Source organism: Ahaetulla prasina, chromosome 3, assembly GCF_028640845.1.
Source record: "Ahaetulla prasina isolate Xishuangbanna chromosome 3, ASM2864084v1, whole genome shotgun sequence".
Lineage (NCBI taxonomy): Eukaryota > Metazoa > Chordata > Lepidosauria > Squamata > Colubridae > Ahaetulla > Ahaetulla prasina.
This window is the reverse complement of record NC_080541.1, coordinates 26996877-27010112: the sequence shown is the minus strand read 5'-3', so window position 1 is coordinate 27010112 and position 13236 is coordinate 26996877.

The window sequence follows — 13236 nt, the reverse complement described above, 5'->3', positions numbered from 1 at the left end:
CCTGGAATTCCAAAGATGAAACTGAAAAAAACAAAATAAAAACCAGCAGACGTCTACTGTGTGAACATGATCAAGGGTTTGGATCAGTGGTGGGCTGCAACCGGTTTAACAACTGGTTCCGTGAGTGTGCGCTTCACACGTGCTCATGGGCTTCACAAACACATGCACCTAATGCACTTGTGCGCAGTGTTCAAAATACAGCAATTTGAAGCTCAGCTGCTTACCTTCTAAGGCAGCCCCAGTAAGTAGAGCAGCAGAGGTGCAGAAATCAACTGTGCTATGCAAATCAGCTGAGCAGAAAGAAGGAATAGGACAGGATAGGGACGGGCCAACTGATAGTCGGAACTAACGGTTCAGGCGAACCGGTCCGAACCGGCGGCAGCCCACCACTGCCTTGGATTAAAAAGGTGTTCAGATTCAGAGCAATTCAATTTCACCAGAAAGAATACCCATAGCTGTAACTATTTCATAGATGTGTGTGGAGAGTTGGCATTATCAGAAATGGAATTAACAAGCAAATATAAATGTGAAAGATTTATTGGGTGCAATTACGTAGTTATATGTATGCCTTATAAAAGGTTAGCACAGATTGTAAAAAGGACTTTTCAAAGTTACTTCTCCCCCTGGGTAGCTGTAATTTATACAAAGAACATTGATATGGATTTTTACATATCCATTAAATGACCAATTTTGAAATGTAGTAGTACTCTAAGCACCGTTGCCTTCCTTTAGACACAAAACAACCTTGAAAATGGAGCCTTTTAAACAAAATTAATCACTTGTGTCTCAAATGTTATTTCCCTGAATGGGGATACTTTCCATTACTGTAGGAATTTATACTTTTTATAAAGTATATTGATCAATTATTCCTTCTAATTAAAAAAGGAAGGAAGGAAGGAAGGAAGGAAGGAAGGAAGGAAGGAAGGAAGGAAGGAAGGAAGGCTCCTATCATTGTAACCAAAAGGAGGCATGTTATACAGAGCAGTGGTGGGTTTTAAAATTTTTTAATACAGGTTCTGAGGGTGTGGCATGGCTTGGTGGGCGTGACAGGGGAAGGATACTGTAAAATCTCCATTCCCACTCCACTCCAGGGGAAGGTTACTGCAAAATACCCATTTCCTCCCAATCAGCTGGGACTCGGGAGGCAGAGAATAGATGGGGGTGGGCAGTCAGAATTTTTACTACCGGTTCTCCGAACTACTCAAAATTTCTGCTACCGGTTCTCCAGAGATGTTCAGAACCTGCTGAAACCCACCTCTGATATAGAGATAATGCAAAGTAAGTTTTTTTAACTGATTATGTGCTATCAAACCAGTGTTGACTCTTAAGGCTGATTAAGAGTTCCTGCAACTGCCCGTAGCTATTGCCACATACCTATGCTGCAAAGGAGTTGATGGGTAAATGTAGGTTACAATCAGTAGTGGGTTTTACTTACCTTCACTACTAGTTCAGAACTGTGAGTTTGAACATGGTGCTTCTGCGCATGTGCAGAGCGGCTGTGATAATGTCCAGGCAGGTGGGCAGAGCCTTTCACTGCCACCGCTACTCGTTTGCCTGAACCGGGGTGAACCAGTAGAAACCCACACCTGGTTACCATGGATGGATAGGCATACCTCCCAAATCCCAACTGTGTGTTATGTGGAGGTATGTGTCCTAAATGCTGATTGGTTGATTGGTTGATCTGATTTCCTGTTCTGTGCTATAATAATAATAATAATAATAATAATAATAATAATAATAATAATAATAATAATAATAATAATAATAATAATAATAATAATAATAATAATAATAATTTAATTTGCTGTTTGGGTGCCCTCGAGTTGGAACATTACATTTGCAGAAATATAAATGGAGCACCTATGCTTGATTTGCCACATTGGAGAAGTCTGCTTGACCCTTTACTCACCAGACAGATTTTCTTCACGATGTGTGTTTTTTCAGGTGTGTCAATGGTGAAGTCTTTTAGATAAGAAAAGAAGGTAAGATGGCAGAGTTTGGTGACTAACTCTGCGTGTATTGTGAGTAGAGGACAATATATTAACATGGAAATCTGGTAAGCTGAAATTGCATTCCAACACAAACATGAGCGGGGTGGGGGGAGAAGAAATTTTTGTTGTTGCTATAGCTCCCAAGTATTGGAAGAACAGCTGAAAACTCACCTGAACCCCCCATTCAATGTCTGGAGTGATTTCCCTACTACATCCTTGTAAATAAAATCTGGATTTTATCTAATATTTTATTTTATTTAAAAGGTAAAGGCAAAGGTTCCCCTCGCACATATGTGCTAGTCATTCCCGACTCTAGGGGGCAGTGCTCATCTCTGTTTCAAAGCCGAAGAGCCAGCGTTGTCTGAAGACGTCTCCATGATCATGTGGCCAGCATGACTAAATGCCAAAGGTGCACAGAAGGCTGTTACTTTCCCACCAAAGATGGTCCCTATTTTTCTACTTGCATTTTTTACATGCTTTCGAATTGCTAGGTTGGCAGAAGCTGGGACATATAAAGGGAGCTTATCCTGTTACATGGCACTAGGGATTTGAACCGCTGAACTGCCGACCTTTCGATCGACAAGCTCAGCATCCTAGCCACTGAGCCACCACATCCCTTTATTTTATTTAATAAGAATTAAATCTTAAAAGTCACTTGACCTAACTGATTAGTTTGAATGTCCATCTTTGGAATCTACTCCAGGATCCTAGAAAGCTTCAGGTTGAATGAAATTGGTTTGTCTTTATGTAGCTGTTTCTCTACAGTGGAATTCCCCCCAAAAAATCCAGGAAAGCATTCTCAAGACATTGAGGTTGCTGAAAGATATTGGTAAATGTTGTGTAGTGGGCTTCAGTAGGCAAGAACCAGACCAGCATAGCTACAACGGTATTTATTGACTCAAAAATAGAACTGAGGAACTGCAGGCAAATGCCTGTTATTTATACTCTAGGCGTGTGATGGCGAATCTACGGCACACGTGCCAGAGGTGGCACACAGAGTCCTCTCTGTGGGCACATGCACCGTCGCCCCAGCTCAGCCACCTGGTTGTCAGGTTTCCGAGGCACACATGCATGCCAGCCAGCTGGTTGTTGGACTTCCGGTGCTCTAGTGCTCTGGCATACATGTGTGGGGACGCCTGCACGCGCATGCCTTCCAGTTTGGGCACTCTATGCCTAAAAGGTTCACCATCACTGCTCTAGGCTCAAAGGGGCTTAACCAATCATAAAACTAGAAAAAGTCCTCTCACATATAAATGTTCTAAGTTTCCCTCCAAAACAGTTGGGGTCATCTAAAGATTAGTTTCACTTTAGCACAGATAACACTAAGGGTCATATACAGGTTAGTTTCACTTTAACACAACTATACACATTCAATACATAACAGTAACTAAGTTAGTAAAGTGTATGTTTTCTTCAGTGGTGGGATTCAAATAATTTAACAACCGGTTCTCTGCCCTAATGATTTCTTCCAACAACCAGTTCAGAAAGTTAACAACCGGTTCTCCTGAAATGGTATAAACTAACTTAATCCCATCACTGGTTTTCTTTAAAAACAACAACAACAACCAGCCATTTCTAATTCCTCCCTGTTAGGATTCTTTAATAGATATTATTAATTTGTTTCTAGAACTGCATAGCCCAAGAAAGATTTACCCATGTGCCAAATTGCTGGGTGTACATACTTACCCAGACCCTAAAAGAAGAAAAGGAAAAGGTGGCAGAGGAGTTTAGAAATGCAATACCTAGTCCTGGATTCCCAAGCATTTATGATGTTAATGCTACCGTAAATCACCATAATTGTAGCAGCACATCTACTTCAAAAGCACAATAAAGTGGATCCGACTGTCTGTTTTATATCTCAGATCTGATGGTATAGAAGCTGTAAACTATTTTAGACTTTACCGCACTTTATTTCAGCTATAGGCTGAAATTTATCAAGCTTCGTTCAGAAACAAACTCACCCATAAACATAATTCAAATATTACTTTCTGTCTTCAGGAATTGGGCAGATCATTTCTGTCATGTCTATCTTAGCTGTGCTGGAAATCTAGAAATGCTGAAATTCTCTTTTCTGTAAAAGATTCCCCGGGGAGAGCTCATCCTTCTTTTTATCTGCTGCTTTCTGCATGTTCCAGGGACAAGTCCAGATGCAGGAAGAGAGCAGTAGAACCAAGTTCCTGTCATGAAAGCATTCCAAAAGAATAAAATGAAATGTGTCTGAGATTTGTTCAAGTGGAAATAAGAATTGGTTTATAACTATGGTGTGATGGAATTCGCACCTGCAGCAGCAATGGGGGAGGATTTGTCAACTCAGCGCTTTCCCAGAAAGAGACTTAGATCAAGAGACTGTGCAGTCTTGAGCTGGTTGGGGGAAAGAGGGAAGAGTTCCAGAGACCTAGAATATCTCAGGATACATTTAGTAACTTAGAAAGTTATAGCTTTACTTTGACAAGATTCTGTCTATTAGGTGTAAAGGATTGTACAAGTAGCCCTCGACTTACAACAGTTCGTTTAGTGACTGTTCAAAGTTGCAGCAGCATTGAAAAAAAGTGACTTATGACCGCTTTTCATAGATGTGACCATTGCAGCATCCCCATGATCATATGATCAAAATTCAGATGCTGGGCAACTGGTTTGAATTTATGACCGTTGCAGTGTCCCAGGGTCATGTGATCACCTTTTGTGACCTTCTGAGGAATAACCTCAATGGGGAATTCAGATTCACTTAACAATCGGGTGACTAACTTATCAACTGCAATGATTCACTTAAGAACCATGGCAAGAAAAGTCATAAAATGGGGGCAAGCTCACTTAACAAATATTTCACTTAACAACATAAATTCTGGGCTCAATTGCGGTTGTAAGCTGAAGGCTACCTGTACTCAATTGGATCTCACTGTCTCAGTGACTCATGACGGTGAGGTGGTCTCTTGGCCAGGTGTCCCCGCTTGGGCCTTCCCTTCCCCCCAGGTAGACCCCAATCAGTGGCACCAGGGGGGAGATGGAGAGGAGGTGAGCCCAACCTGGCAGGAGGCCCACTTCCCTCTTTCCCTCTTCCCTGGTTGCTGGTGGAACACATGGCCATTGGAGTCCGGCGCAGAGCATGGACCTGCCCCCCTTTAAAATCTAGCCTGGGAAGTGTATGGAGGTGCAAAGGTAGGGTTGGGAGAGGGGAGATATGTCAATTCTAGACGTTCCTTCAGGGGGATTGAGGTTATGGTGTGCAGGGAAGTCAGGGAAACCCAATCCTGCTACAGAATGCAATTCCAGCAGGGAAATATTAGCAGGGGATGCTTGGGGTGAGGTCTCGGTGAGGCTGGGGTGGCCCTTCAGGCCTCATTGGGGAATGGCTCTTTCTGACCTAGGTCAACTGAGATTATGATAGAGGTAGTCCTTGATGTGCAACCACAACTGGCATCAGAATAACAGAATTGGAAGGGACCTTGGAGGTCTTTTAGTCCAGCCCCCAGCTCAAGCAAGAGAACCTATGCTATTTCAGATAAGTGACTGTCCAATGTCTTCTTAAAGTAATAGTTTCCTGCCTAAGCAGTGTGTTGGACTAGAACAGGGGTCTCCAACCTTCATCATTTTAAGACTTGTGGACTTCAACTCCCGGCAAAGCTGGCTGAGGAACTTTGAGAGTTGAAGTCCACAAGTCTTAAAGTGACCAAGGTTGGAGACCCCTGGACTAGAAGACCTCCAAGGTCCCTTCCAACTCTATTATTCTGTATTCATCTATGGACTTGGGCCTGACATATGGTTTCTTATTGTGCAAGTTGCCATTTTTTTATGGTTCTCCTTAACCTCTCTGTGGTAGGCAAGAAATCTACTAAAAAGCACATCATAAATAATACAATAGGGCAGGCATCTTCAACCTTAGTCCCTTTAAGACTTGTGGACTTCAACTCCCAGAGTGCCTCAGCCAGCAAAGCTGGCTGAGGAACTCTGGGAGTTAGGTCCACAAGTCTTAAAGGGACCAAGGTTGGAGACCCCTGCAATAGGGGATGGCAGTTTGAAAAAAATGTGCATGAACTAAGGGATTTAGCATTCAGATTTCCCAGGCAATGACTTCTTTGCACATACAGGTAATCCTTTACTTAAAAAAACATTCATTAAATGACCATTTGTCATTCATTTGACTGAAGTTACACCACCGCTGAAAAAAGTCATTTATGACATGTCCTTGCCGTAATGACCATTTGCAACATTTTCATGGTCATGTGATCAAAATTCAAATGCCTGGTAATCAGCATGTATTTACAATGGATGCCATATCCTAGAACCGTGTGATCACCATTATGATCTTCCCTGACTTCCAACAAGCACAGTCAGTGGGGAAAGCTGGATTCACTTAATAACTGCATGAGTCACTTTTCAACTGTGCCAAAAAGGTTGTAAAATTGGCACAATTTGTTTAACAACTGCCTCACTTAATCAAACTTGGAATATTGCATCCAGTTTTGGTCACCAAGTTGTAAAAAAAGTTGTTGAGACTCTAGAAAGAGTTCAGAGAAGAGAAATGAAGATGATTAGGGGTCTGCAGGATAAAACATATGAAGAATAGTCGCAGGAATTAGGTATGTCTGGTCTAGTTAAAAAAAAATGGACTATGAATGATATGATAGCAGTGTTTCAATGTTTAAGGAGCTGCCACAAAGGAGAAGTGATCAACTTATTCCCAAAGCATCTCAGGACAAGGCAAGAAGTAATGGATGGAACCTCATCAAAGAGAGATCCAACCTAAACCAAGGAGAAAGTTCTCAGCAGTTTGAACAATTAATCAGCAACAACTTGACTCCAGAAGTTGTGAGTGCTCCATCACTGGAGGCTTTTAAGAAGAGACTGGACAGTCACTTGTCTGGAATGTCATAGAGTAGGGCTGTCAAACTTGTGTTGTCTTGGTGGCATCACGTGATGTATCAAGACTTCTTTCCTCTTTGCTAAACCGGGTGTGGGCTTGGCCAGAGCATGACGCAGACTTGTCATAGCATGTCATCATGCTTGAGCAGGGGTTTGGACTAGAAGACCTCCAAGGTCCATTCCAATTCACAATTGATGCCAATTGTGGTTGCATATCAAGGACTACCTCTATCATAATCTCAGTTGACCTAGGTCGACAAGTGAGGCTCATCAGGGATGGAGACAAATGAGTTTATATTTCAATAATTATTATGCGTTCAAAACATTATGTGAATGAAAATGCAATCATACCTATCATATATGCATATTTATGATGAAAACAGTGAGTACCATATGGGAAAACTAGAAAAGAACTTCCCTGACTACTAATGATTAGTAGTGCAGTTGTATGCCATTTTTGCATGTAAGCAGTAACATAGGCTTAGCAAACTAGTACATTAATAACTGCTAAGGTAAGCACACAGATAGGCTTAGCATATGATAATCTATGTTAATCAATTGCATATCTGCAGTTTTATTCCCCCTTGTATCTCCCTTGGGTTCCTCCTGAACGTAAAATATGATCCCTAATCCCATCTGTGCAGTAAACAAAAATTCCACTCCAAAATGGTGCATTAGGCAGATTTGCAAGGGAAAAAGTCTTTATGATGGTAAAAAAGTTTTTTTATTGTTGACTGTCTGTTCCTAGAACTATTTAGAGACATAGAAACCTAGAAAACTGAAAGGAAGGTATTGCCTTTGCTCTTTGAAGGTTTTAATTTTTTCCAAAAAAATTTTTTTTCCTCATCAGATGGTGGACAGGTTTTTATCCCAAGTATGTTTAAACTCTAATACTGTTGATTCAGAGGTGAAATTCAACCAGTTCAGACCAGTTCGGGAGAACTGGTAGCGCCGACAGTCAGTTGGCCCTGCCTAACCACCTGTCGTGTCCCACTCCTCCCCTGACGGCTGGGTCAGGGAAATCCGAATCAGGCTTGCCTCTGCAGCTCTGCCCAAAGTCCTAGCAAAGTCCTCAGAGCAGGCGGGAGACCAGTAAGTGACTTCAGCAAGATAAGTTCGACTTTGCCTGACTCAGAGACTGCCAGAAAGCAGATCCTTTATATAGGCCATGGGGTGTGGCTCCATGACTCAGCACTCATTAAGGCCTGCCCCTCCCTTCCTTCTGTTGCCTCCACCTATCCAATCTTCTGATGCAAGGGTCACTCCAATCAGCTGTTGTTGGAAGTAAACTTTCCTCAGGCTCACATGCTGTGGAGGAGGGGGAGGGGTCTAGCTGCTCCGTTTGCCTGGGCATGGAGCCAGGGCTGGGGCCGGGGGATGCTCCCTCCTCTGCAGCCTGCTTGGGCATGGAGCCAGGGCTGGGACCGGGAGGTGCCCCCTCCTCTGCAGCTTGTCTGGGCATGGAGCCAGAACTGGGGCTGGGAGGCATACATTCCTCCGTGTTCGGGAGCAGATAAGCAGACCCCGGCTGCGGTGAGAGCGGACAAGACACAACACCACCCCCATTCTATCCTGTCCTTTATTTCCTGCTTTGTAGCTCATCTCAATAAAATAGAATAGAATAGAATTTTTTTATTGGCCAAGTGTGATTGGACATACAAGGAATTTGTCTTGGTGCATATGCTCTCAGTGTACATAAAAGAAAAGATACCTTCATCAAGGTACAACATTTACAACACAAATGATGGTCAATATATCAATACAAATCATAAGGATTGCCAGCAACAAAGTTACAGTCATACAGTCATAAGTGGAAAGAGATTGGTGATGGGAACGATGAGAAGATTAACAGTAGTGCAGATTTAATAAATAGTTTGACAGTGTTGAGGGAATTATTTGTTTAGCAGAGTGATGGCCTTCAGGAAAACACTGTTCTTGTGTCTAGTTGTTCTGCTGTGCAGTGCTCTATAGCGTTGTTTTGAGGGTAGGAGTTGAAACAGTTTATGTCCTGGATGTGAGCGATCTGTAAATATTTTCACGGCCCACTGCTTGATTCGTGCAGTATACAGGTCCTCAATGGAAGGCAGGTTGGTAGCAATTATTTTTTCTGTAGTTCTAATTATCCTCTGAAGTCTGTGTCTTTCTTGTTGGGTTGCAGAACCGAACCAGACAGTTAAAGAGGTGCAAATGACAGACTCAATAATTCCTCTGTAGAACTGAATCAGCAGCTCCTTGGGCAGTTTGAGCTTACTGAGTTTGCGCAGAAAGAACATTCTTTGTTGTCCTTTTTTGATGATGTTTTTGATGTTAGCTGTCCATTTTAGATCTTGTGATATGATAGAACCTAGAAATTTAAAGGTTTCTACTGTTGATACTGTGTTGTCTAGTATTGTGAGAGGTGGAAGTATGGAAGGGTTTCTCCTAAAGTCTACCACCATTTCTACGGTTTTGCGTGTGTTCAGTTCCAGATTGTTTTGGTTGCACCACAAGGCTAGTCGTTCGACCTCTCATCTATATGCGGATTCGTCATTGTCTTGAATGCGACCAATCACTGTTGTGTCATCTGTAAACTTCAGAAGCTTAACAGTTGGATTGTTGGAGATGCAGTCATTGGTATACAGAGAGAAGAGAAGTGGGGAGAGCACACAGCCTTGGGGGGACCCTGTGGTAATTGTACAGGTATTTGATGTGATCTTGCTTAGCTTCACCTGCTGCTTCCTGTTTGTTAGGAAGCTCGTAATCCACTTACAAGTCTGTTCCGGTACCTGTAGCTGGTTTAGCTTAGTTAGAAGAGTGTCTGGAATGATGGTATTGAATGCTGAACTAAAGTCTACAAAAAGGACCCCTGCATAGGTCTTTGGAGACTCAAGATGTTGTAGGATGTAGTGCAGAGCCATATTAACAGCATCATCTGTTGATCCATTTGCTCAGTATGCAAATTGCAAGGGGTCTAACGGCGGATCCGTGATGGTTTTCAAGTAGGAAAGCACTAGCCTTTCACGTGGCACAACTGATTTTCCCCCCTTCACTGTTCTACTTACCATTGCTGACTTGGAAGGTAAGCAGCTGAGCTTCTAAATGCTCCATTTTCAGTGCTGTGCGCAAGTGCCTTAGGCATGCATGCGCACACTCACTGAACCGGTTGTTAAACCGGCAGCATTCCACCACTGTGTTGATTGACCAACTACCTCCTCTGGAAGTTGGTTCCAAGCTTTCACTCTTTATACTGTGAAATAATACTTTCTAACATTACTTTTAAAGTTCCTTCCTCTGATGGAATAATAGGTGCTGGTCTTCATTGCCGTACTGATGATTCAGACAGTGGATACATTGCCACAGGGGTGGCCAGCATAAATTAAGACAAAGTCACTAACCTAAGAAAAAAGGAGAAACTCTTGACTTCTATTGAAAGAAAGGTGCAGGAAGGAAAATCCAGATATTGGATACATTGGATAAAACTTATGAATGGTAAAGGTAAAGGTTCCCCTCGCACATATGTGCTAGTTGTTCCTGTCTCTAGGGGGCGGTGCTCATCTCCATTTCAAAGCCGAAGAGCCAGCATTGTCTGAAGATGTCTCTGTGGTCATGTGGCTGGCATGACTGAACACCAAAGGCGCATGGAACGCTGTTACCTTCCCACCAAAGGTGGTCCCTATTTTTCTACTTGCATTTTTTACGTGCTTTCAAACTGCTAGGTTTGCAGAAGCTGGAACAAGTAAAGGGAGCTCAGCCTGTTACATGGTACTAGGGATTTGAACCACTGAACTGCCAGACTTTCGATTGGCAAGCTCAGTTTTTTAGCCATTCAGCCACCGCGTACCATAGTGAATGGTAGCCACAAATAAAACATACAGTGGATAAAACATATGAACAGCAGTCACAAACGTGAGCAATTGACTCCATATAGTTAAAATCCTGAAGTATTCATAGACTTTTGTTTTAAAAAAATACTATAACTTAATTATAAAATGGGATATTTGGAAAAGTGTTCATTTGCTTCCCCCCACCTCCTTCTTCCTATAACTTTTGCTGTATTGTGCACCAGCCACTTTTTTTTAAAGATTTCATAATGGTACAGAGAAGTGCCATATATCAACACTATTTATACAGTCATAGGCTTGGATTGGACACTGTACTAAGCCCTGGTTTGCTGAACCAGGCATAATAGCCTGGTTCACACAAAACACTAAATCATAAATCATGGATACTTGAGCCACAGTTCATTCCTACTTTCACACTAAATTGAATCCAAGTAAATTGCATCAGCAGTGAATTCAACCATTATTGTGCTAATTTTTTTTCTCACACGCGTGTCCTTGCATGCCCATATTTTTGCAAGACATTTTCCTAAAAAAGGGAAACATTTTTGCCTGCATTTTCTCAAATGTCCATGATTTTATATACTTTTTTTTGATAGCAGAACAGGATTACAAAACTGGGAAAATGTGAAGACCAAGCTAGGAAAGGGTTTGAGATCATATGTCGATTCTGTAAATGCAAATCGGCATTAAAATAAATGAAGTGTATTTTGGAATGTTAACCTACTTTTTTTGAAGAAGTAGCCTACTACCAATCCTGACTGCTTGGAAAAGATTTCTCATGGGGTTTTCTAAAAGAAAAATAATTTTCAGGACTGTGAATTGGCATGATTTATTAAAATGAATTTCATTATGGTTCCGGGGACTCAGTTGACTGAAGACCTGGTGTTGACTTATGAAGGAATTGATTAAAGACATGCATTATGGATGGACAACTACAATGAAATACTGAAATTGTTATATCAAAATCACACCCACACCCACACACCCACAGAGAGAGAGACAACACACAGCAAATATGACTATATAAGAAGAGCACACAGCCATGGGGCTGATTAGTACCCTGAAGCCCCTCCCTCACTTTTTAAAATTGTAATTATCGTATTTTATTCTTGTTTTTAACTGCTTTTTATTATAGTATTTTTACATATCCGTACACTACCCAGAGTTGTTCTGTAAGTGAGATGGACAATTTCTAGCAATAGCACTTAGATATACCACTTCATAGTGCTTTACAGCCCTCTCAAAGCAGTTGGCAGAGTCAGGATATTGCCTCCAACAATCTGGGTCTTCATTTTGCCAATCTTGGAAGGATGGAAAGCTGCGTCAACCTTGAAACGAACAGGACTGAACTTCTGGCAGTCCACAAAATTAGCCTGCAATACTGCATTCTAACCACTGCACCACCACCGCTCTTAAAGATGATATATAAATCAATCAGTAAAATAAGTATATGTGCATAATCTTGTTGCCATGTTGCGTGGCACTTTTATTTATCTTTTTTTGGTTATTGCTAGTTTTTTTCTCCTTTGTTTTATTAACTAAAGTCAGCAAAAAAAAGGGGGGGGGGCGGAGACTCCATTATAGCATGCCCAAAATGCCCTTTACTAATACACTTACGGGACCGCCTGCTGTTACCTCATGCCTCCCACCGACCCGTACGCTCGCACAGAGAGGGCCTTCTCAGGGTGCCGTCCACCAGACAATGTCGGCTGGCGGCCCCCAGGGGAAGATCCTTCTCTGTTTGGAATGAACTTCCCCCTGGTTTACGTCAAATACCTGACCTTCGGACCTTTCGTCGCGAACTGAAAACATATCTGTTTGTTCGCGCTGGGCTTTCTTAAATTGTCTAGATTTTAAATTTTAAATTTCATTTAGTTTTAATTTGGGGTCTTTTAGATTTTTAACTATTTAATTTCGGCCACACTGTATAATAAGTTTTTTAATTTACTTTTAACTGTACATTGTTTCTTTTTTACCTTGGCTGTACACCGCCCTGAGTCCTTCGGGAGAAGGGCGGTTTATAAATCTAATAAAATAATAAAATAATAATAATAATAATATTCATCGCTTTGCCTGCCAAAATTTGCATGGGCACACAGGCCGAAATTTCATACAGAATCCAATTTTATATACCTGTTATGTATTTTTCTTAGCATATCACTATAACTTGATGTGCTTGCAAACATATGAAGAAGGGTTACAGGAACTGGGCATGGCTAGTCAAATGAAGAAAAAGACCAGGGGAGACATGATTGCAGAGTTCCAATATTTGAGGGGCTGCCACAGAGATGAAGGGGGTCAAGCTATTTTCCAAAGCACTTGAAATTCCAAAGCACTCCAGATGAGGAATAATGGATGGAAACTGAACAAGGAGAGATTCAACCTGAAAATAAGGAGAAATTTTCCGACAGTGAAAACAATCAACCAATGGAACAGCTTGCCTTCGGAAGTTGTGGGAGCTTCATCACTTGAGATTTTCAAGAAGAGATTGCACTGCCATTTGTCAGAAATGGTGTAGGGTCTCCTGTTTGGGCAGGGTGGTTGGACTAGATGACCTACAAGGT